At 43.7% G+C, this 14772-nt stretch overlaps 61 non-coding genes and 5 pseudogenes across 61 annotated transcripts in view; all 66 read right to left on the minus strand.

The window, feature by feature from the left end:
- Positions 1–107: 107 nt before the first annotated feature.
- On the minus strand, positions 108–226 carry LOC131718350 (5S ribosomal RNA). Its single transcript, XR_009317249.1, has one exon. It is a non-coding gene; the product is annotated as a 5S ribosomal RNA (ribosomal RNA).
- Positions 227–326: 100 nt separating this feature from the next.
- On the minus strand, positions 327–445 carry LOC131710087 (5S ribosomal RNA). The gene has a single exon (XR_009311956.1). It is a non-coding gene; the product is annotated as a 5S ribosomal RNA (ribosomal RNA).
- Positions 446–545: 100 nt separating this feature from the next.
- On the minus strand, positions 546–664 carry LOC131718351 (5S ribosomal RNA). The gene has a single exon (XR_009317250.1). It is a non-coding gene; the product is annotated as a 5S ribosomal RNA (ribosomal RNA).
- Positions 665–764: 100 nt separating this feature from the next.
- Positions 765–883, minus strand: LOC131718352 (5S ribosomal RNA). Its single transcript, XR_009317251.1, has one exon. It is a non-coding gene; the product is annotated as a 5S ribosomal RNA (ribosomal RNA).
- Positions 884–997: 114 nt separating this feature from the next.
- Positions 998–1116, minus strand: LOC131720634 (5S ribosomal RNA). The gene has a single exon (XR_009319531.1). It is a non-coding gene; the product is annotated as a 5S ribosomal RNA (ribosomal RNA).
- A 114-nt stretch (positions 1117–1230) lies between these two features.
- Positions 1231–1349, minus strand: LOC131718353 (5S ribosomal RNA). Its single transcript, XR_009317252.1, has one exon. It is a non-coding gene; the product is annotated as a 5S ribosomal RNA (ribosomal RNA).
- A 114-nt stretch (positions 1350–1463) lies between these two features.
- LOC131712241 (5S ribosomal RNA) lies at positions 1464–1582 on the minus strand. The gene has a single exon (XR_009314134.1). It is a non-coding gene; the product is annotated as a 5S ribosomal RNA (ribosomal RNA).
- Positions 1583–1696: 114 nt separating this feature from the next.
- LOC131718354 (5S ribosomal RNA) lies at positions 1697–1815 on the minus strand. The gene has a single exon (XR_009317253.1). It is a non-coding gene; the product is annotated as a 5S ribosomal RNA (ribosomal RNA).
- A 100-nt stretch (positions 1816–1915) lies between these two features.
- Positions 1916–2034, minus strand: LOC131710088 (5S ribosomal RNA). The gene has a single exon (XR_009311957.1). It is a non-coding gene; the product is annotated as a 5S ribosomal RNA (ribosomal RNA).
- A 114-nt stretch (positions 2035–2148) lies between these two features.
- LOC131718355 (5S ribosomal RNA) lies at positions 2149–2267 on the minus strand. Its single transcript, XR_009317254.1, has one exon. It is a non-coding gene; the product is annotated as a 5S ribosomal RNA (ribosomal RNA).
- A 100-nt stretch (positions 2268–2367) lies between these two features.
- LOC131718356 (5S ribosomal RNA) lies at positions 2368–2486 on the minus strand. Its single transcript, XR_009317255.1, has one exon. It is a non-coding gene; the product is annotated as a 5S ribosomal RNA (ribosomal RNA).
- A 114-nt stretch (positions 2487–2600) lies between these two features.
- LOC131709947 (5S ribosomal RNA) lies at positions 2601–2719 on the minus strand. Its single transcript, XR_009311811.1, has one exon. It is a non-coding gene; the product is annotated as a 5S ribosomal RNA (ribosomal RNA).
- A 100-nt stretch (positions 2720–2819) lies between these two features.
- LOC131710089 (5S ribosomal RNA) lies at positions 2820–2938 on the minus strand. The gene has a single exon (XR_009311958.1). It is a non-coding gene; the product is annotated as a 5S ribosomal RNA (ribosomal RNA).
- Positions 2939–3038: 100 nt separating this feature from the next.
- On the minus strand, positions 3039–3157 carry LOC131718358 (5S ribosomal RNA). Its single transcript, XR_009317257.1, has one exon. It is a non-coding gene; the product is annotated as a 5S ribosomal RNA (ribosomal RNA).
- A 114-nt stretch (positions 3158–3271) lies between these two features.
- Positions 3272–3390, minus strand: LOC131710090 (5S ribosomal RNA). Its single transcript, XR_009311959.1, has one exon. It is a non-coding gene; the product is annotated as a 5S ribosomal RNA (ribosomal RNA).
- Positions 3391–3490: 100 nt separating this feature from the next.
- Positions 3491–3609, minus strand: LOC131718359 (5S ribosomal RNA). Its single transcript, XR_009317258.1, has one exon. It is a non-coding gene; the product is annotated as a 5S ribosomal RNA (ribosomal RNA).
- A 100-nt stretch (positions 3610–3709) lies between these two features.
- LOC131718360 (5S ribosomal RNA) lies at positions 3710–3828 on the minus strand. The gene has a single exon (XR_009317259.1). It is a non-coding gene; the product is annotated as a 5S ribosomal RNA (ribosomal RNA).
- A 114-nt stretch (positions 3829–3942) lies between these two features.
- On the minus strand, positions 3943–4061 carry LOC131718361 (5S ribosomal RNA). Its single transcript, XR_009317260.1, has one exon. It is a non-coding gene; the product is annotated as a 5S ribosomal RNA (ribosomal RNA).
- Positions 4062–4161: 100 nt separating this feature from the next.
- On the minus strand, positions 4162–4280 carry LOC131718362 (5S ribosomal RNA). The gene has a single exon (XR_009317261.1). It is a non-coding gene; the product is annotated as a 5S ribosomal RNA (ribosomal RNA).
- Positions 4281–4380: 100 nt separating this feature from the next.
- Positions 4381–4499, minus strand: LOC131718363 (5S ribosomal RNA). Its single transcript, XR_009317262.1, has one exon. It is a non-coding gene; the product is annotated as a 5S ribosomal RNA (ribosomal RNA).
- A 114-nt stretch (positions 4500–4613) lies between these two features.
- LOC131718364 (5S ribosomal RNA) lies at positions 4614–4732 on the minus strand. Its single transcript, XR_009317263.1, has one exon. It is a non-coding gene; the product is annotated as a 5S ribosomal RNA (ribosomal RNA).
- A 100-nt stretch (positions 4733–4832) lies between these two features.
- LOC131710091 (5S ribosomal RNA) lies at positions 4833–4951 on the minus strand. The gene has a single exon (XR_009311960.1). It is a non-coding gene; the product is annotated as a 5S ribosomal RNA (ribosomal RNA).
- Positions 4952–5051: 100 nt separating this feature from the next.
- On the minus strand, positions 5052–5170 carry LOC131718365 (5S ribosomal RNA). Its single transcript, XR_009317264.1, has one exon. It is a non-coding gene; the product is annotated as a 5S ribosomal RNA (ribosomal RNA).
- A 100-nt stretch (positions 5171–5270) lies between these two features.
- Positions 5271–5389, minus strand: LOC131718366 (5S ribosomal RNA). The gene has a single exon (XR_009317265.1). It is a non-coding gene; the product is annotated as a 5S ribosomal RNA (ribosomal RNA).
- Positions 5390–5503: 114 nt separating this feature from the next.
- LOC131720635 (5S ribosomal RNA) lies at positions 5504–5622 on the minus strand. The gene has a single exon (XR_009319532.1). It is a non-coding gene; the product is annotated as a 5S ribosomal RNA (ribosomal RNA).
- A 114-nt stretch (positions 5623–5736) lies between these two features.
- LOC131718367 (5S ribosomal RNA) lies at positions 5737–5855 on the minus strand. Its single transcript, XR_009317266.1, has one exon. It is a non-coding gene; the product is annotated as a 5S ribosomal RNA (ribosomal RNA).
- Positions 5856–5969: 114 nt separating this feature from the next.
- LOC131712243 (5S ribosomal RNA) lies at positions 5970–6088 on the minus strand. The gene has a single exon (XR_009314136.1). It is a non-coding gene; the product is annotated as a 5S ribosomal RNA (ribosomal RNA).
- Positions 6089–6202: 114 nt separating this feature from the next.
- On the minus strand, positions 6203–6321 carry LOC131718369 (5S ribosomal RNA). Its single transcript, XR_009317268.1, has one exon. It is a non-coding gene; the product is annotated as a 5S ribosomal RNA (ribosomal RNA).
- A 100-nt stretch (positions 6322–6421) lies between these two features.
- Positions 6422–6540, minus strand: LOC131718370 (5S ribosomal RNA). Its single transcript, XR_009317269.1, has one exon. It is a non-coding gene; the product is annotated as a 5S ribosomal RNA (ribosomal RNA).
- A 114-nt stretch (positions 6541–6654) lies between these two features.
- LOC131718371 (5S ribosomal RNA) lies at positions 6655–6773 on the minus strand. Its single transcript, XR_009317270.1, has one exon. It is a non-coding gene; the product is annotated as a 5S ribosomal RNA (ribosomal RNA).
- A 100-nt stretch (positions 6774–6873) lies between these two features.
- LOC131710093 (5S ribosomal RNA) lies at positions 6874–6992 on the minus strand. Its single transcript, XR_009311962.1, has one exon. It is a non-coding gene; the product is annotated as a 5S ribosomal RNA (ribosomal RNA).
- A 100-nt stretch (positions 6993–7092) lies between these two features.
- On the minus strand, positions 7093–7211 carry LOC131718372 (5S ribosomal RNA). The gene has a single exon (XR_009317271.1). It is a non-coding gene; the product is annotated as a 5S ribosomal RNA (ribosomal RNA).
- Positions 7212–7311: 100 nt separating this feature from the next.
- LOC131718373 (5S ribosomal RNA) lies at positions 7312–7430 on the minus strand. The gene has a single exon (XR_009317272.1). It is a non-coding gene; the product is annotated as a 5S ribosomal RNA (ribosomal RNA).
- A 114-nt stretch (positions 7431–7544) lies between these two features.
- LOC131720637 (5S ribosomal RNA) lies at positions 7545–7663 on the minus strand. Its single transcript, XR_009319534.1, has one exon. It is a non-coding gene; the product is annotated as a 5S ribosomal RNA (ribosomal RNA).
- A 114-nt stretch (positions 7664–7777) lies between these two features.
- LOC131718374 (5S ribosomal RNA) lies at positions 7778–7896 on the minus strand. The gene has a single exon (XR_009317273.1). It is a non-coding gene; the product is annotated as a 5S ribosomal RNA (ribosomal RNA).
- A 114-nt stretch (positions 7897–8010) lies between these two features.
- Positions 8011–8129, minus strand: LOC131718375 (5S ribosomal RNA). The gene has a single exon (XR_009317274.1). It is a non-coding gene; the product is annotated as a 5S ribosomal RNA (ribosomal RNA).
- Positions 8130–8243: 114 nt separating this feature from the next.
- LOC131713378 (5S ribosomal RNA) lies at positions 8244–8362 on the minus strand (annotated as a pseudogene).
- A 100-nt stretch (positions 8363–8462) lies between these two features.
- Positions 8463–8581, minus strand: LOC131718376 (5S ribosomal RNA). The gene has a single exon (XR_009317275.1). It is a non-coding gene; the product is annotated as a 5S ribosomal RNA (ribosomal RNA).
- Positions 8582–8695: 114 nt separating this feature from the next.
- Positions 8696–8814, minus strand: LOC131718377 (5S ribosomal RNA). Its single transcript, XR_009317276.1, has one exon. It is a non-coding gene; the product is annotated as a 5S ribosomal RNA (ribosomal RNA).
- Positions 8815–8928: 114 nt separating this feature from the next.
- Positions 8929–9047, minus strand: LOC131718378 (5S ribosomal RNA). Its single transcript, XR_009317277.1, has one exon. It is a non-coding gene; the product is annotated as a 5S ribosomal RNA (ribosomal RNA).
- A 114-nt stretch (positions 9048–9161) lies between these two features.
- Positions 9162–9280, minus strand: LOC131718380 (5S ribosomal RNA). Its single transcript, XR_009317279.1, has one exon. It is a non-coding gene; the product is annotated as a 5S ribosomal RNA (ribosomal RNA).
- Positions 9281–9380: 100 nt separating this feature from the next.
- On the minus strand, positions 9381–9499 carry LOC131718381 (5S ribosomal RNA). The gene has a single exon (XR_009317280.1). It is a non-coding gene; the product is annotated as a 5S ribosomal RNA (ribosomal RNA).
- Positions 9500–9599: 100 nt separating this feature from the next.
- LOC131711367 (5S ribosomal RNA) lies at positions 9600–9718 on the minus strand. Its single transcript, XR_009313251.1, has one exon. It is a non-coding gene; the product is annotated as a 5S ribosomal RNA (ribosomal RNA).
- Positions 9719–9818: 100 nt separating this feature from the next.
- Positions 9819–9937, minus strand: LOC131714331 (5S ribosomal RNA; annotated as a pseudogene).
- A 100-nt stretch (positions 9938–10037) lies between these two features.
- Positions 10038–10156, minus strand: LOC131710837 (5S ribosomal RNA). Its single transcript, XR_009312719.1, has one exon. It is a non-coding gene; the product is annotated as a 5S ribosomal RNA (ribosomal RNA).
- A 100-nt stretch (positions 10157–10256) lies between these two features.
- LOC131718382 (5S ribosomal RNA) lies at positions 10257–10375 on the minus strand. The gene has a single exon (XR_009317281.1). It is a non-coding gene; the product is annotated as a 5S ribosomal RNA (ribosomal RNA).
- A 100-nt stretch (positions 10376–10475) lies between these two features.
- On the minus strand, positions 10476–10594 carry LOC131720777 (5S ribosomal RNA). Its single transcript, XR_009319673.1, has one exon. It is a non-coding gene; the product is annotated as a 5S ribosomal RNA (ribosomal RNA).
- Positions 10595–10708: 114 nt separating this feature from the next.
- LOC131718383 (5S ribosomal RNA) lies at positions 10709–10827 on the minus strand. The gene has a single exon (XR_009317282.1). It is a non-coding gene; the product is annotated as a 5S ribosomal RNA (ribosomal RNA).
- Positions 10828–10941: 114 nt separating this feature from the next.
- On the minus strand, positions 10942–11060 carry LOC131718384 (5S ribosomal RNA). The gene has a single exon (XR_009317283.1). It is a non-coding gene; the product is annotated as a 5S ribosomal RNA (ribosomal RNA).
- Positions 11061–11174: 114 nt separating this feature from the next.
- LOC131718385 (5S ribosomal RNA) lies at positions 11175–11293 on the minus strand. The gene has a single exon (XR_009317284.1). It is a non-coding gene; the product is annotated as a 5S ribosomal RNA (ribosomal RNA).
- Positions 11294–11407: 114 nt separating this feature from the next.
- On the minus strand, positions 11408–11526 carry LOC131718386 (5S ribosomal RNA). The gene has a single exon (XR_009317285.1). It is a non-coding gene; the product is annotated as a 5S ribosomal RNA (ribosomal RNA).
- A 100-nt stretch (positions 11527–11626) lies between these two features.
- On the minus strand, positions 11627–11745 carry LOC131718387 (5S ribosomal RNA). The gene has a single exon (XR_009317286.1). It is a non-coding gene; the product is annotated as a 5S ribosomal RNA (ribosomal RNA).
- Positions 11746–11845: 100 nt separating this feature from the next.
- LOC131711368 (5S ribosomal RNA) lies at positions 11846–11964 on the minus strand. The gene has a single exon (XR_009313252.1). It is a non-coding gene; the product is annotated as a 5S ribosomal RNA (ribosomal RNA).
- A 100-nt stretch (positions 11965–12064) lies between these two features.
- On the minus strand, positions 12065–12183 carry LOC131714332 (5S ribosomal RNA; annotated as a pseudogene).
- Positions 12184–12283: 100 nt separating this feature from the next.
- On the minus strand, positions 12284–12402 carry LOC131710838 (5S ribosomal RNA). The gene has a single exon (XR_009312720.1). It is a non-coding gene; the product is annotated as a 5S ribosomal RNA (ribosomal RNA).
- A 100-nt stretch (positions 12403–12502) lies between these two features.
- On the minus strand, positions 12503–12621 carry LOC131718388 (5S ribosomal RNA). Its single transcript, XR_009317287.1, has one exon. It is a non-coding gene; the product is annotated as a 5S ribosomal RNA (ribosomal RNA).
- Positions 12622–12721: 100 nt separating this feature from the next.
- Positions 12722–12840, minus strand: LOC131718389 (5S ribosomal RNA). The gene has a single exon (XR_009317288.1). It is a non-coding gene; the product is annotated as a 5S ribosomal RNA (ribosomal RNA).
- A 114-nt stretch (positions 12841–12954) lies between these two features.
- On the minus strand, positions 12955–13073 carry LOC131718391 (5S ribosomal RNA). The gene has a single exon (XR_009317290.1). It is a non-coding gene; the product is annotated as a 5S ribosomal RNA (ribosomal RNA).
- A 114-nt stretch (positions 13074–13187) lies between these two features.
- LOC131718392 (5S ribosomal RNA) lies at positions 13188–13306 on the minus strand. The gene has a single exon (XR_009317291.1). It is a non-coding gene; the product is annotated as a 5S ribosomal RNA (ribosomal RNA).
- Positions 13307–13420: 114 nt separating this feature from the next.
- Positions 13421–13539, minus strand: LOC131710094 (5S ribosomal RNA). Its single transcript, XR_009311963.1, has one exon. It is a non-coding gene; the product is annotated as a 5S ribosomal RNA (ribosomal RNA).
- A 114-nt stretch (positions 13540–13653) lies between these two features.
- On the minus strand, positions 13654–13762 carry LOC131716352 (5S ribosomal RNA; annotated as a pseudogene).
- Positions 13763–13862: 100 nt separating this feature from the next.
- On the minus strand, positions 13863–13981 carry LOC131718394 (5S ribosomal RNA). The gene has a single exon (XR_009317292.1). It is a non-coding gene; the product is annotated as a 5S ribosomal RNA (ribosomal RNA).
- A 100-nt stretch (positions 13982–14081) lies between these two features.
- Positions 14082–14190, minus strand: LOC131715974 (5S ribosomal RNA; annotated as a pseudogene).
- A 114-nt stretch (positions 14191–14304) lies between these two features.
- Positions 14305–14423, minus strand: LOC131712492 (5S ribosomal RNA). The gene has a single exon (XR_009314383.1). It is a non-coding gene; the product is annotated as a 5S ribosomal RNA (ribosomal RNA).
- A 100-nt stretch (positions 14424–14523) lies between these two features.
- On the minus strand, positions 14524–14642 carry LOC131718395 (5S ribosomal RNA). The gene has a single exon (XR_009317293.1). It is a non-coding gene; the product is annotated as a 5S ribosomal RNA (ribosomal RNA).
- Positions 14643–14756: 114 nt separating this feature from the next.
- The window catches only part of LOC131718396 (5S ribosomal RNA), a 119-nt gene continuing 103 nt past the window's right edge, over positions 14757–14772 (minus strand). The window contains exon 1 of the ribosomal RNA XR_009317294.1: positions 14757–14772. This exon is cut by the window's right edge and continues 103 nt beyond it. This is a non-coding gene — a ribosomal RNA (5S ribosomal RNA).

Here is a 14772-nt window from a genome sequence, read left to right on the forward strand (position 1 = left end):
TTTCTGCTTTCATGACTTTTATGTTTAGTGAGCTGGGGGTGATTCCTCCAAAATTTCCTTTTGTCCTCCACACATTTCAATTGTAAAATGTAATTACAAAAATGTAATGCCTGCAGCACTTGATATTCCCAGGTGGTCTCCCATCCAAGTACTAACCAAGCCCAACATTGCTTAGCTTCTGAGATCAGACGAGATCAGGCTTATTCAAGGTGGTGTGGCCGCAGGCGATTGCATTTCTGCTTTCATGACTTTTATGTTTAGTGAGCTGGGGGTGATTCCTCCAAAATTTCCTTTTGTCCTCCACACATTTCTATTGTAAAATGTAATGCCTGCAGCACTTGATATTCCCAGGTGGTCTCCCATCCAAGTACTAACCAAGCCCAACATTGCTTAGCTTCTGAGATCAGACGAGATCAGGCTTATTCAAGGTGGTGTGGCCGCAGACGATTGCATTTCTGCTTTCATGACTTTTATGTTTAGTGAGCTGGGGGTGATTCCTCCAAAATTTCCTTTTGTCCTCCACACATTTCTATTGTAAAATGTAATGCCTGCAGCACTTGATATTCCCAGGTGGTCTCCCATCCAAGTACTAACCAAGCCCAACATTGCTTAGCTTCTGAGATCAGACGAGATCAGGCTTATTCAAGGTGGTGTGGCCGCAGGCGTTTGCATTTCTGCTTTCATGACTTTTATGTTTAGTGAGCTGGGGGTGATTCCTCCAAAATTTCCTTTTGTCCTCCACACATTTCAATTGTAAAATGTAATGCCTGCAGCACTTGATATTCCCAGGTGGTCTCCCATCCAAGTACTAACCAAGCCCAACATTGCTTAGCTTCTGAGATCAGACGAGATCAGGCTTATTCAAGGTGGTGTGGCCGCAGGCGATTGCATTTCTGCTTTCATGACTTTTATGTTTAGTGAGCTGGGGGTGATTCCTCCAAAATTTCCTTTTGTCCTCCACACATTTCAATTGTAAAATGTAATTACAAAAATGTAATGCCTGCAGCACTTGATATTCCCAGGTGGTCTCCCATCCAAGTACTAACCAAGCCCAACATTGCTTAGCTTCTGAGATCAGACGAGATCAGGCTTATTCAAGGCGGTGTGGCCGCAGGCGATTGCTGTTCTGCTTTCATGACTTTTATGTTTAGTGAGCTGGGGGTGATTCCTCCAAAATTTCCTTTTGTCCTCCACACATTTCAATTGTAAAATGTAATTACAAAAATGTAATGCCTGCAGCACTTGATATTCCCAGGTGGTCTCCCATCCAAGTACTAACCAAGCCCAACATTGCTTAGCTTCTGAGATCAGACGAGATCAGGCTTATTCAAGGTGGTGTGGCCGCAGGCGATTGCATTTCTGCTTTCATGACTTTTATGTTTAGTGAGCTGGGGGTGATTCCTCCAAAATTTCCTTTTGTCCTCCACACATATCAATTGTAAAATGTAATTGCAAAATTGTAATGCCTGCAGCACTTGATATTCCCAGGTGGTCTCCCATCCAAGTACTAACCAAGCCCAACATTGCTTAGCTTATGAGATCAGACGAGATCAGGCTTATTCAAGGTGGTGTGGCCGCAGGCGATTGCATTTCTGCTTTCATGACTTTTATGTTTAGTGAGCTGGGGGTGATTCCTCCAAAATTTCCTTTTGTCCTCCACACATTTCAATTGTAAAATGTAATTACTAAAATGTAATGCCTGCAGCACTTGATATTCCCAGGTGGTCTCCCATCCAAGTACTAACCAAGCCCAACATTGCTTAGCTTCTGAGATCAGACGAGATCAGGCTTATTCAAGGTGGTGTGGCCGCAGGCGATTGCATTTCTGCTTTCATGACTTTTATGTTTAGTGAGCTGGGGGTGATTCCTCCAAAATTTCCTTTTGTCCTCCACACATTTCAATTGTAAAATGTAATGCCTGCAGCACTTGATATTCCCAGGTGGTCTCCCATCCAAGTACTAACCAAGCCCAACATTGCTTAGCTTCTGAGATCAGACGAGATCAGGCTTATTCAAGGTGGTGTGGCCGCAGACGATTGCATTTCTGCTTTCATGACTTTTATGTTTAGTGAGCTGGGGGTGATTCCTCCAAAATTTCCTTTTGTCCTCCACACATTTCAATTGTAAAATGTAATTACAAAAATGTAATGCCTGCAGCACTTGATATTCCCAGGTGGTCTCCCATCCAAGTACTAACCAAGCCCAACATTGCTTAGCTTCTGAGATCAGACGAGATCAGGCTTATTCAAGGTGGTGTGGCCGCAGGCGATTGCATTTCTGCTTTCATGACTTTTATGTTTAGTGAGCTGGGGGTGATTCCTCCAAAATTTCCTTTTGTCCTCCACACATTTCAATTGTAAAATGTAATGCCTGCAGCACTTGATATTCCCAGGTGGTCTCCCATCCAAGTACTAACCAAGCCCAACATTGCTTAGCTTCTGAGATCAGACGAGATCAGGCTTATTCAAGGTGGTGTGGCCGCAGGCGATTGCATTTCTGCTTTCATGACTTTTATGTTTAGTGAGCTGGGGGTGATTCCTCCAAAATTTCCTTTTGTCCTCCACACATTTCAATTGTAAAATGTAATTACAAAAATGTAATGCCTGCAGCACTTGATATTCCCAGGTGGTCTCCCATCCAAGTACTAACCAAGCCCAACATTGCTTAGCTTCTGAGGTCAGACGAGATCAGGCTTATTCAAGGTGGTGTGGCCGCAGGCGATTGCATTTCTGCTTTCATGACTTTTATGTTTAGTGAGCTGGGGGTGATTCCTCCAAAATTTCCTTTTGTCCTCCACACATTTCTATTGTAAAATGTAATGCCTGCAGCACTTGATATTCCCAGGTGGTCTCCCATCCAAGTACTAACCAAGCCCAACATTGCTTAGCTTCTGAGATCAGACGAGATCAGGCTTATTCAAGGTGGTGTGGCCGCAGACGATTGCATTTCTGCTTTCATGACTTTTATGTTTAGTGAGCTGGGGGTGATTCCTCCAAAATTTCCTTTTGTCCTCCACACATTTCTATTGTAAAATGTAATGCCTGCAGCACTTGATATTCCCAGGTGGTCTCCCATCCAAGTACTAACCAAGCCCAACATTGCTTAGCTTCTGAGATCAGACGAGATCAGGCTTATTCAAGGTGGTGTGGCCGCAGGCAATTGCGTTTCTGCTTTCATGACTTTTATGTTTAGTGAGCTGGGGGTGATTCCTCCAAAATTTCCTTTTGTCCTCCACACATTTCAATTGTAAAATGTAATTACAAAAATGTAATGCCTGCAGCACTTGATATTCCCAGGTGGTCTCCCATCCAAGTACTAACCAAGCCCAACATTGCTTAGCTTCTGAGATCAGACGAGATCAGGCTTATTCAAGGTGGTGTGGCCGCAGACGATTGCATTTCTGCTTTCATGACTTTTATGTTTAGTGAGCTGGGGGTGATTCCTCCAAAATTTCCTTTTGTCCTCCACACATTTCAATTGTAAAATGTAATGCCTGCAGCACTTGATATTCCCAGGTGGTCTCCCATCCAAGTACTAACCAAGCCCAACATTGCTTAGCTTCTGAGATCAGACGAGATCAGGCTTATTCAAGGTGGTGTGGCCGCAGGCGATTGCATTTCTGCTTTCATGACTTTTATGTTTAGTGAGCTGGGGGTGATTCCTCCAAAATTTCCTTTTGTCCTCCACACATTTCAATTGTAAAATGTAATGCCTGCAGCACTTGATATTCCCAGGTGGTCTCCCATCCAAGTACTAACCAAGCCCAACATTGCTTAGCTTCTGAGATCAGACGAGATCAGGCTTATTCAAGGTGGTGTGGCCGCAGGCGATTGCATTTCTGCTTTCATGACTTTTATGTTTAGTGAGCTGGGGGTGATTCCTCCAAAATTTCCTTTTGTCCTCCACACATTTCAATTGTAAAATGTAATTACAAAAATGTAATGCCTGCAGCACTTGATATTCCCAGGTGGTCTCCCATCCAAGTACTAACCAAGCCCAACATTGCTTAGCTTCTGAGATCAGACGAGATCAGGCTTATTCAAGGTGGTGTGGCCGCAGGCGATTGCATTTCTGCTTTCATGACTTTTATGTTTAGTGAGCTGGGGGTGATTCCTCCAAAATTTCCTTTTGTCCTCCACACATTTCAATTGTAAAATGTAATGCCTGCAGCACTTGATATTCCCAGGTGGTCTCCCATCCAAGTACTAACCAAGCCCAACATTGCTTAGCTTCTGAGATCAGACGAGATCAGGCTTATTCAAGGTGGTGTGGCCGCAGGCGATTGCATTTCTGCTTTCATGACTTTTATGTTTAGTGAGCTGGGGGTGATTCCTCCAAAATTTCCTTTTGTCCTCCACACATTTCAATTGTAAAATGTAATGCCTGCAGCACTTGATATTCCCAGGTGGTCTCCCATCCAAGTACTAACCAAGCCCAACATTGCTTAGCTTCTGAGATCAGACGAGATCAGGCTTATTCAAGGTGGTGTGGCCGCAGGCGATTGCATTTCTGCTTTCATGACTTTTATGTTTAGTGAGCTGGGGGTGATTCCTCCAAAATTTCCTTTTGTCCTCCACACATTTCAATTGTAAAATGTAATTACAAAAATGTAATGCCTGCAGCACTTGATATTCCCAGGTGGTCTCCCATCCAAGTACTAACCAAGCCCAACATTGCTTAGCTTCTGAGATCAGACGAGATCAGGCTTATTCAAGGTGGTGTGGCCGCAGGCGATTGCATTTCTGCTTTCATGACTTTTATGTTTAGTGAGCTGGGGGTGATTCCTCCAAAATTTCCTTTTGTCCTCCACACATTTCTATTGTAAAATGTAATGCCTGCAGCACTTGATATTCCCAGGTGGTCTCCCATCCAAGTACTAACCAAGCCCAACATTGCTTAGCTTCTGAGATCAGACGAGATCAGGCTTATTCAAGGTGGTGTGGCCGCAGACGATTGCATTTCTGCTTTCATGACTTTTATGTTTAGTGAGCTGGGGGTGATTCCTCCAAAATTTCCTTTTGTCCTCCACACATTTCTATTGTAAAATGTAATGCCTGCAGCACTTGATATTCCCAGGTGGTCTCCCATCCAAGTACTAACCAAGCCCAACATTGCTTAGCTTCTGAGATCAGACGAGATCAGGCTTATTCAAGGTGGTGTGGCCGCAGGCGTTTGCATTTCTGCTTTCATGACTTTTATGTTTAGTGAGCTGGGGGTGATTCCTCCAAAATTTCCTTTTGTCCTCCACACATTTCAATTGTAAAATGTAATGCCTGCAGCACTTGATATTCCCAGGTGGTCTCCCATCCAAGTACTAACCAAGCCCAACATTGCTTAGCTTCTGAGATCAGACGAGATCAGGCTTATTCAAGGTGGTGTGGCCGCAGGCGATTGCATTTCTGCTTTCATGACTTTTATGTTTAGTGAGCTGGGGGTGATTCCTCCAAAATTTCCTTTTGTCCTCCACACATTTCAATTGTAAAATGTAATTACAAAAATGTAATGCCTGCAGCACTTGATATTCCCAGGTGGTCTCCCATCCAAGTACTAACCAAGCCCAACATTGCTTAGCTTCTGAGATCAGACGAGATCAGGCTTATTCAAGGCGGTGTGGCCGCAGGCGATTGCTGTTCTGCTTTCATGACTTTTATGTTTAGTGAGCTGGGGGTGATTCCTCCAAAATTTCCTTTTGTCCTCCACACATTTCAATTGTAAAATGTAATTACAAAAATGTAATGCCTGCAGCACTTGATATTCCCAGGTGGTCTCCCATCCAAGTACTAACCAAGCCCAACATTGCTTAGCTTCTGAGATCAGACGAGATCAGGCTTATTCAAGGTGGTGTGGCCGCAGGCGATTGCATTTCTGCTTTCATGACTTTTATGTTTAGTGAGCTGGGGGTGATTCCTCCAAAATTTCCTTTTGTCCTCCACACATATCAATTGTAAAATGTAATTGCAAAATTGTAATGCCTGCAGCACTTGATATTCCCAGGTGGTCTCCCATCCAAGTACTAACCAAGCCCAACATTGCTTAGCTTATGAGATCAGACGAGATCAGGCTTATTCAAGGTGGTGTGGCCGCAGGCGATTGCATTTCTGCTTTCATGACTTTTATGTTTAGTGAGCTGGGGGTGATTCCTCCAAAATTTCCTTTTGTCCTCCACACATTTCAATTGTAAAATGTAATTACTAAAATGTAATGCCTGCAGCACTTGATATTCCCAGGTGGTCTCCCATCCAAGTACTAACCAAGCCCAACATTGCTTAGCTTCTGAGATCAGACGAGATCAGGCTTATTCAAGGTGGTGTGGCCGCAGGCAATTGCATTTCTGCTTTCATGACTTTTATGTTTAGTGAGCTGGGGGTGATTCCTCCAAAATTTCCTTTTGTCCTCCACACATTTCAATTGTAAAATGTAATGCCTGCAGCACTTGATATTCCCAGGTGGTCTCCCATCCAAGTACTAACCAAGCCCAACATTGCTTAGCTTCTGAGATCAGACGAGATCAGGCTTATTCAAGGTGGTGTGGCCGCAGGCGATTGCATTTCTGCTTTCATGACTTTTATGTTTAGTGAGCTGGGGGTGATTCCTCCAAAATTTCCTTTTGTCCTCCACACATTTCAATTGTAAAATGTAATTACAAAAATGTAATGCCTGCAGCACTTGATATTCCCAGGTGGTCTCCCATCCAAGTACTAACCAAGCCCAACATTGCTTAGCTTCTGAGATCAGACGAGATCAGGCTTATTCAAGGTGGTGTGGCCGCAGGCGATTGCATTTCTGCTTTCATGACTTTTATGTTTAGTGAGCTGGGGGTGATTCCTCCAAAATTTCCTTTTGTCCTCCACACATTTCTATTGTAAAATGTAATGCCTGCAGCACTTGATATTCCCAGGTGGTCTCCCATCCAAGTACTAACCAAGCCCAACATTGCTTAGCTTCTGAGATCAGACGAGATCAGGCTTATTCAAGGTGGTGTGGCCGCAGACGATTGCACTTCTGCTTTCATGACTTTTATGTTTAGTGAGCTGGGGGTGATTCCTCCAAAATTTCCTTTTGTCCTCCACACATTTCTATTGTAAAATGTAATGCCTGCAGCACTTGATATTCCCAGGTGGTCTCCCATCCAAGTACTAACCAAGCCCAACATTGCTTAGCTTCTGAGATCAGACGAGATCAGGCTTATTCAAGGTGGTGTGGCCGCAGGCGTTTGCATTTCTGCTTTCATGACTTTTATGTTTAGTGAGCTGGGGGTGATTCCTCCAAAATTTCCTTTTGTCCTCCACACATTTCAATTGTAAAATGTAATGCCTGCAGCACTTGATATTCCCAGGTGGTCTCCCATCCAAGTACTAACCAAGCCCAACATTGCTTAGCTTCTGAGATCAGACGAGATCAGGCTTATTCAAGGTGGTGTGGCCGCAGGCGATTGCATTTCTGCTTTCATGACTTTTATGTTTAGTGAGCTGGGGGTGATTCCTCCAAAATTTCCTTTTGTCCTCCACACATTTCAATTGTAAAATGTAATTACAAAAATGTAATGCCTGCAGCACTTGATATTCCCAGGTGGTCTCCCATCCAAGTACTAACCAAGCCCAACATTGCTTAGCTTCTGAGATCAGACGAGATCAGGCTTATTCAAGGCGGTGTGGCCGCAGGCGATTGCTGTTCTGCTTTCATGACTTTTATGTTTAGTGAGCTGGGGGTGATTCCTCCAAAATTTCCTTTTGTCCTCCACACATTTCAATTGTAAAATGTAATTACAAAAATGTAATGCCTGCAGCACTTGATATTCCCAGGTGGTCTCCCATCCAAGTACTAACCAAGCCCAACATTGCTTAGCTTCTGAGATCAGACGAGATCAGGCTTATTCAAGGTGGTGTGGCCGCAGGCGATTGCATTTCTGCTTTCATGACTTTTATGTTTAGTGAGCTGGGGGTGATTCCTCCAAAATTTCCTTTTGTCCTCCACACATTTCAATTGTAAAATGTAATTACAAAAATGTAATGCCTGCAGCACTTGATATTCCCAGGTGGTCTCCCATCCAAGTACTAACCAAGCCCAACATTGCTTAGCTTCTGAGATCAGACGAGATCAGGCTTATTCAAGGTGGTGTGGCCGCAGGCGATTGCATTTCTGCTTTCATGACTTTTATGTTTAGTGAGCTGGGGGTGATTCCGCCAAAATTTCCTTTTGTCCTCCACACATTTCAATTGTAAAATGTAATTACAAAAATGTAATGCCTGCAGCACTTGATATTCCCAGGTGGTCTCTCATGCAAGTACTAACCAAGCCCAACATTGCTTAGCTTCTGAGATCAGACGAGATCAGGCTTATTCAAGGTGGTGTGGCCGCAGGCGATTGCATTTCTGCTTTCATGACTTTTATGTTTAGTGAGCTGGGGGTGATTCCTCCAAAATTTCCTTTTGTCCTCCACACATTTCAATTGTAAAATGTAATGCCTGCAGCACTTGATATTCCCAGGTGGTCTCCCATCCAAGTACTAACCAAGCCCAACATTGCTTAGCTTCTGAGATCAGACGAGATCAGGCTTATTCAAGGTGGTGTGGCCGCAGGCGATTGCATTTCTGCTTTCATGACTTTTATGTTTAGTGAGCTGGGGGTGATTCCTCCAAAATTTCCTTTTGTCCTCCACACATTTCAATTGTAAAATGTAATTACAAAAATGTAATGCCTGCAGCACTTGATATTCCCAGGTGGTCTCCCATCCAAGTACTAACCAAGCCCAACATTGCTTAGCTTCTGAGATCAGACGAGATCAGGCTTATTCAAGGTGGTGTGGCCGCAGGCGATTGCATTTCTGCTTTCATGACTTTTATGTTTAGTGAGCTGGGGGTGATTCCTCCAAAATTTCCTTTTGTCCTCCACACATTTCAATTGTAAAATGTAATTACAAAAATGTAATGCCTGCAGCACTTGATATTCCCAGGTGGTCTCCCATCCAAGTACTAACCAAGCCCAACATTGCTTAGCTTCTGAGATCAGACGAGATCAGGCTTATTCAAGGTGGTGTGGCCGCAGGCGATTGCATTTCTGCTTTCATGACTTTTATGTTTAGTGAGCTGGGGGTGATTCCTCCAAAATTTCCTTTTGTCCTCCACACATTTCAATTGTAAAATGTAATTACAAAAATGTAATGCCTGCAGCACTTGATATTCCCAGGTGGTCTCCCATCCAAGTACTAACCAAGCCCAACATTGCTTAGCTTCTGAGATCAGACGAGATCAGGCTTATTCAAGGTGGTGTGGCCGCAGGCGATTGCATTTCTGCTTTCATGACTTTTATGTTTAGTGAGCTGGGGGTGATTCCTCCAAAATTTCCTTTTGTCCTCCACACATTTCAATTGTAAAATGTAATGCCTGCAGCACTTGATATTCCCAGGTGGTCTCCCATCCAAGTACTAACCAAGCCCAACATTGCTTAGCTTCTGAGATCAGACGAGATCAGGCTTATTCAAGGTGGTGTGGCCGCAGGCGATTGCATTTCTGCTTTCATGACTTTTATGTTTAGTGAGCTGGGGGTGATTCCTCCAAAATTTCCTTTTGTCCTCCACACATTTCAATTGTAAAATGTAATGCCTGCAGCACTTGATATTCCCAGGTGGTCTCCCATCCAAGTACTAACCAAGCCCAACATTGCTTAGCTTCTGAAATCAGACGAGATCAGGCTTATTCAAGGTGGTGTGGCCGCAGGCGATTGCATTTCTGCTTTCATGACTTTTATGTTTAGTGAGCTGGGGGTGATTCCTCCAAAATTTCCTTTTGTCCTCCACACATTTCAATTGTAAAATGTAATGCCTGCAGCACTTGATATTCCCAGGTGGTCTCCATTCCAAGTACTAACCAAGCCCAACATTGCTTAGCTTCTGAGATCAGACGAGAGCAGGCTTATTCAAGGTGGTGTGGCCGCAGGCGATTGCATTTCTGCTTTCATGACTTTTATGTTTAGTGAGCTGGGGGTGATTCCTCCAAAATTTCCTTTTGTCCTCCACACATTTCAATTGTAAAATGTAATGCCTGCAGCACTTGATATTCCCAGGTGGTCTCCCATCCAAGTACTAACCAAGCCCAACATTGCTTAGCTTCTGAGATCAGACGAGATCAGGCTTATTCAAGGTGGTGTGGCCGCAGGTGATTGCATTTCTGCTTTCATGACTTTTATGTTTAGTGAGCTGGGGGTGATTCCTCCAAAATTTCCTTTTGTCCTCCACACATTTCAATTGTAAAATGTAATGCCTGCAGCACTTGATATTCCCAGGTGGTCTCCCATCCAAGTACTAACCAAGCCCAACATTGCTTAGCTTCTGAGATCAGACGAGATCAGGCTTATTCAAGGTGGTGTGGCCGCAGGCGATTGCATTTCTGCTTTCATGATTTTTATGTTTAGTGAGCTGGGGGTGATTCCTCCAAAATTTCCTTTTGTCCTCCACACATTTATATTGTAAAATGTAATGCCTGCAGCACTTGATATTCCCACGTGGTCTCCCATCCAAGTACTAACCAAGCCCAACATTGCTTAGCTTCTGAGATCAGACGAGATCAGGCTTATTCAAGGTGGTGTGGCCGCAGGCGATTGCATTTCTGCTTTCATGACTTTTATGTTTAGTGAGCTGGGGGTGATTCCTCCAAAATTTCCTTTTGTCCTCCACACATTTCAATTGTAAAATGTAATTACAAAAATGTAATGCCTGCAGCACTTGATATTCCCAGGTGGTCTCCCATCCAAGTACTAACCAAGCCCAACATTGCTTAGCTTCTGAGATCAGACGAGATCAGGCTTATTCAAGGTGGTGTGGCCGCAGGCGATTGCATTTCTGCTTTCATGACTTTTATGTTTAGTGAGCTGGGGGTGATTCCTCCAAAATTTCCTTTTGTCCTCCACACATTTCAATTGTAAAATGTAATTACTAAAATGTAATGCCTGCAGCACTTGATATTCCCAGGTGGTCTCCCATCCAAGTACTAACCAAGCCCAACATTGCTTAGCTTCTGAGATCAGACGAGATCAGGCTTATTCAAGGTGGTGTGGCCGCAGGCGATTGCATTTCTGCTTTCATGACTTTTATGTTTAGTGAGCTGGGGGTGATTCCTCCAAAATTTCCTTTTGTCCTCCACACATTTCAATTGTAAAATGTAATTACAAAAATGTAATGCCTGCAGCACTTGATATTCCCAGGTGGTCTCCCATCCAAGTACTAACCAAGCCCAACATTGCTTAGCTTCTGAGATCAGACGAGATCAGGCTTATTCAAGGTGGTGTGGCCGCAGGCGATTGCATTTCTGCTTTCATGACTTTTATGTTTAGTGAGCTGGGGGTGATTCCTCCAAAATTTCCTTTTGTCCTCCACACATTTCAATTGTAAAATGTAATTACAAAAATGTAATGCCTGCAGCACTTGATATTCCCAGGTGGTCTCCCATCCAAGTACTAACCAAGCCCAACATTGCTTAGCTTCTGAGATCAGACGAGATCAGGCTTATTCAAGGTGGTGTGGCCGCAGGCGATTGCATTTCTGCTTTCATGACTTTTATGTTTAGTGAGCTGGGGGTGATTCCTCCAAAATTTCCTTTTGTCCTCCACACATTTCAATTGTAAAATGTAATGCCTGCAGCACTTGATATTCCCAGGTGGTCTCCCATCCAAGTACTAACCAAGCCCAACATTGCTTAGCTTCTGAGATCAGACGAGATCAGGCTTATTCAAGGTGGTGTGGCCGCAGGCGATTGCATTTCTGCTTTCATGACTTTTATGTTTAGTGAGCTGGGGGTGATTCCTCCAAAATTTCCTTTTGTCCTCCACACATTTCAATTGTAAAATGTAATGCCTGCAGCACTTGATATTCCCAGGTGGTCTCCCATCCAAGTACTAACCAAGCCCAACATTGCTTAGCTTCTGAAATCAGACGAGATCAGGCTTATTCAAGGTGGTGTGGCCGCAGGCGATTGCATTTCTGCTTTCATGACTTTTATGTTTAGTGAGCTGGGGGTGATTCCTCCAAAATTTCCTTTTGTCCTCCACACATTTCAATTGTAAAATGTAATGCCTGCAGCACTTGATATTCCCAGGTGGTCTCCATTCCAAGTACTAACCAAGCCCAACATTGCTTAGCTTCTGAGATCAGACGAGAGCAGGCTTATTCAAGGTGGTGTGGCCGCAGGCGATTGCATTTCTGCTTTCATGACTTTTATGTTTAGTGAGCTGGGGGTGATTCCTCCAAAATTTCCTTTTGTCCTCCACACATTTCAATTGTAAAATGTAATGCCTGCAGCACTTGATATTCCCAGGTGGTCTCCCATCCAAGTACTAACCAAGCCCAACATTGCTTAGCTTCTGAGATCAGACGAGATCAGGCTTATTCAAGGTGGTGTGGCCGCAGGTGATTGCATTTCTGCTTTCATGACTTTTATGTTTAGTGAGCTGGGGGTGATTCCTCCAAAATTTCCTTTTGTCCTCCACACATTTCAATTGTAAAATGTAATGCCTGCAGCACTTGATATTCCCAGGTGGTCTCCCATCCAAGTACTAACCAAGCCCAACATTGCTTAGCTTCTGAGATCAGACGAGATCAGGCTTATTCAAGGTGGTGTGGCCGCAGGCGATTGCATTTCTGCTTTCATGATTTTTATGTTTAGTGAGCTGGGGGTGATTCCTCCAAAATTTCCTTTTGTCCTCCACACATTTCTATTGTAAAATGTAATGCCTGCAGCACTTGATATTCCCAGGTGGTCTCCCATCCAAGTACTAACCAAGCCCAACATTGCTTAGCTTCTGAGATCAGACGAGATCAGGCTTATTCAAGGTGGTGTGGCCGCAGGCGATTGCATTTCTGCTTTCATGACTTTTATGTTTAGTGAGCTGGGGGTGATTCCTCCAAAATTTCCTTTTGTCCTCCACACATTTCAATTGTAAAATGTAATTACAAAAATGTAATGCCTGCAGCACTTGATATTCCCAGGTGGTCTCCCATCCAAGTACTAACCAAGCCCAACATTGCTTAGCTTCTGAGATCAGACGAGATCAGGCTTATTCAAGGTGGTGTGGCCGCAGGCGATTGCATTTCTGCTTTCATGACTTTTATGTTTAGTGAGCTGGGGGTGATTCCTCCAAAATTTCCTTTTGTCCTCCACACATTTCAATTGTAAAATGTAATTACTAAAATGTAATGCCTGCAGCACTTGATATTCCCAGGTGGTCTCCCATCCAAGTACTAACCAAGCCCAACATTGCTTAGCTTCTGAGATCAGACGAGATCAGGCTTATTCAAGGTGGTGTGGCCGCAGGCGATTGCATTTCTGCTTTCATGACTTTTATGTTTAGTGAGCTGGGGGTGATTCCTCCAAAATTTCCTTTTGTCCTCCACACATTTCAATTGTAAAATGTAATTACTAAAATGTAATGCCTGCAGCACTTGATATTCCCAGGTGGTCTCCCATCCAAGTACTAACCAAGCCCAACATTGCTTAGCTTCTGAGATCAGACGAGATCAGGCTTATTCAAGGTGGTGTGGCCGCAGACGATTGCATTTCTGCTTTCATGACTTTTATGTTTAGTGAGCTGGGGGTGATTCCTCCAAAATTTCCTTTTGTCGTCCACACATTTCAATTGTAAAATGTAATTACAAAAATGTAATGCCTGCAGCACTTGATATTCCCAGGTGGTCTCTCATGCAAGTACTAACCAAGCCCAACATTGCTTAGCTTCTGAGATCAGGCTTATTCAAGGTGGTGTGGCCGCAGGCGATTGCATTTCTGCTTTCATGACTTTTATGTTTAGTGAGCTGGGGGTGATTCCTCCAAAATTTCCTTTTGTCCTCCACACATTTCAATTGTAAAATGTAATGCCTGCAGCACTTGATATTCCCAGGTGGTCTCCCATCCAAGTACTAACCAAGCCCAACATTGCTTAGCTTCTGAGATCAGACGAGATCAGGCTTATTCAAGGTGGTGTGGCCGCAGGCGATTGCATTTCTGCTTTCATGACTTTTATGTTTAGTGAGCTGGGGGTGATTCCTCCCAAATTTCCTTTTGTCCTCCACACATTTCAATTATAAAATGTAATGCCTGCAGCACTTGATATTCCCAGGTGGTCTCCCATCCAGGTACTAACCAAGCCCAACATTGCTTAGCTTCTGAGATCAGACTTATTCAAGGTGGTGTGGCCGCAGGCGATTGCATTTCTGCTTTCATGACTTTTATGTTTAGTGAGCTGGGGGTGATTCCGCCAAAATTTCCTTTTGTCCTCCACACATTTCAATTGTAAAATGTAAATACTAAAATGTAATGCCTGCAGGACTTGATATTCCCAGGTGGTCTCCCATCCAAGTACTAACCAAGCCCAACATTGCTTAGCTTCTGAGATCAGACGAGATCAGGCTTATTCAAGGTGGTGTGGCCGCAGGCGATTGCATTTCTGCTTTCATGACTTTTATGTTTAGTGAGCTGGGGGTGATTCCTCCAAAATTTCCTTTTGTCCTCCACACATTTCAATTGTAAAATGTAATGCCTGCAGCACTTGATATTCCCAGGTGGTCTCCCATCCAAGTACTAACCAAGCCCAACATTGCTTAGCTTCTGAGATCAGACGAGATCAGGCTTATTCAAGGTGGTGTGGCCGCAGGCGATTGCATTTCTGCTTTCATGACTTTTATGTTTAGTGAGCTGGGGGTGATTCCTCCAAAATTTCCTTTTGTCCTCCACACATTTCAATTGTAAAATGTAATTACAAAAATGTAATGCCTGCAGCACTTGA

This window comes from Acipenser ruthenus, chromosome 44 (assembly GCF_902713425.1).
Source record: "Acipenser ruthenus chromosome 44, fAciRut3.2 maternal haplotype, whole genome shotgun sequence".
NCBI lineage: Eukaryota > Metazoa > Chordata > Actinopteri > Acipenseriformes > Acipenseridae > Acipenser > Acipenser ruthenus.